Source organism: Tupaia chinensis, unplaced genomic scaffold, assembly GCF_000334495.1.
Source record: "Tupaia chinensis unplaced genomic scaffold, TupChi_1.0 Scaffold142716_1, whole genome shotgun sequence".
In the NCBI taxonomy this organism is placed as follows: Eukaryota; Metazoa; Chordata; class Mammalia; order Scandentia; family Tupaiidae; genus Tupaia; species Tupaia belangeri.
Genome location: NW_006202562.1, coordinates 6,392,131 through 6,394,656, shown reverse-complemented (window position 1 = coordinate 6,394,656; position 2,526 = coordinate 6,392,131). Strand labels below are relative to the sequence as shown.

Genomic DNA, 2,526 nt, shown 5'->3' with positions numbered 1-2,526 from the left:
GGGCGGGCTGGCAAGTGACATGGTAGTTTGGGTGCTGGATTCCCATATGGCCAGACGTGGTCCGAGTCCTGGATGTGGCAGCTTGTTTTCTCTCTTTCTATCTCTCTTTCTTTCTCTCTCTGGTCAAATTAAAATAATAATAGATAAGTAAAAATCAAATAAATGATTCTTTAAAAATAATAAAATAAAACAGCCACTCAAAGAATGGACCACATGAAACTGTCGTTTCTGTTTAGTACATTCCTGAACACCCAAGTCTATCCGGATGGTTTGGGGAGCCCACCCCTGTCAGGAGTGTTGGGTGGAGACGAACAGGCCGGAGGACAAGTGGAAGACAGGGAACAGCAGAGCCTGCGGTGACAGCCCAGATGACAACCCTCGGAAGCCAAGTCCAACGGGTGAAATAACAGCTCGGCACGGGTGGGAACTGAGGCAGTCTGGGAATCACAGGCTTCTGGGAGAGGCGGTGGAATCTGTAAGTGCACCTGGTCATTGGAAACCTAGTGGTGTCCAGAAAGAAGGGACAATGAATAAAGTGAAGGGTGCTGTGGAGATCAAAGAGAATCATAGACACAGAAGCCAAGCTTCCAAGAGGGAGCACTTAACACGAAGAGAAGGCACTTCATTATTTCAACAGCAGAGGGCGCGTTGGAGTAAGAAACATACTTAGCCACCCCGGTGCTGTCCCTTGGCTGACCAACTCCTACTGCTGGTTCAGGAAAGAAAAATCAGTGACAAAAGGAGCAGGGAGTGGCAGGAAGAATGCAAACAAAGCTGAAATCAGAAGAAAACAGAGAATCAAACTCTCACATACACACACTCCAAAGCTGAAGAAAATGAATACAGAGTTCCATCAATAATTTAATCCTAAAATAAGTATTTTCCTACAGGAAAAAGCCAACCTTGATTAAACAGTCAGAACTAAAATGGGCAAAACATAGGAAGATGTAACCTGAGAGCTAACCAAACTCTGGAGAGTTATTTTGTCTTTTGGGTTTTTTAAGCTTCTGTATAAATTGACTCCAAAGTTTAGACGGAAATTAAAGTCATTATAATATCCAAGACAATATTTAAGAATAAGTCTGGGGTCATTTCTGTAGTCTACTCATTACGGGAGCCAGATTCCACATGGCCAACTCTGGTTTGAATCCTGCTCCATCAGCTTGAGAAACACGCCAGGTGTGTGTGCATGTGTGCTGAAAATCCCGGCAGGATGGAGAAATGGAGAAGGGATTGAGGCCTGACCATTCTCTCTCTGGCAAATATACACACCCTGGCAATTTAAAAAAGAACAAAAAGAACAAAGGATCAGCGGCTGGCATGAGGGTTAAAGTACTGGACTTGGACATGATCAACCACAGTTCGAGTCCCAGACCTGTTGGCTTGCTTTCTCTCTCACTCTGGTGAGCACATATGCCCTACAGGAAATTAAAATAATGATAAAAATAATAAGAAGAAATAAGATTAAAGAAATAATTCTTAGAAAAACAATGGGGACCAGCAGATGGTGTAATGGTTACATCGCTGGACTACCACATAGTCGACCAAGGTTTGAGTCCCGGACCCAGCAACTTAAAACTCATGCCAGGAGTGTGTGTGTGCATGTGCCAATCCCTACAGGACACTGGAGGAGAAGGAATTGTGGCATGGCCATCCCACCTGGGAGGGGGATTTCTTGCTTTCTGTCTTTCTGTCTCTCTCCATCCCTCCAGTGAGTGCATGCACCCTGTATCAAAAATCTGTCTCTAAATATAAAAGAAAAAAAAAGAAAAAGCCATCAACAAAGTAGAGGTCTTATATAACCAATTATCACAGCTTATTATAAAGCCAAATTATTAAGACTGGCATTGGAACAAGGAGAGAGAATAGATCAGTGGAACAAAGTGAGAGCCCAGCATCAGAACCTCTGAGAGGTGTGGTCTCCTGCAGTTAAGTGGGGGAGGGACGTGCCCTTTGTGGAAGTGGTGCTGTAGGTCACTTTGATATTCATTACGAAAAAAATGAAGCTTGATTCCTAGGCTATCCACAGTCGTAATTTTATGATGGGTTATAGACTGTGGTGTCAAAACTAACAATCTTCTAGAAGAAAATATAAGAGAACATCTTCGTGGCCTTGGAGTATGTAAAGATTTTTGGGGGGTGACAGCATTTTTCACTTAAGATTTGCACACCTTTCTTTCTTCTTCTTTTTTTTTTTTTTAACTTTATTTTATTTTAATTTGACCAGATAGGGACAGACTGAGAGAGAGAGAGAGAAGGAGGGAAAGTGAGAAAGCAAGCCACTATGTCTGGGACTCGAACCATGGTCAGCTATGTGGGAGCCCAGCACTTTAACCACTGTGCTACCTGCCAGCCCCACATTTGTGCACTTTTCTGAATGTTAGTTGCACGTCAGTAAAATGTCCCCTCCCCTGTCTTTTGTGATGTGGCACTCTTCACTTTCTTCCTATTTCTTACGGCTTCCCTATCTCTGCTAGTTTCTTTTCTCTCATTTTGTAAAACATTGTTTCTGTAGTTCACTGATTA

The 2,526-nt window shown here is 43.0% G+C and overlaps 1 pseudogene; it reads left to right on the top strand.

The window, feature by feature from the left end:
* Positions 1 to 265: 265 nt before the first annotated feature.
* The window catches only part of LOC102483337 (endoplasmin-like), a 29,776-nt pseudogene continuing 27,515 nt past the window's right edge, over positions 266 to 2,526 (top strand).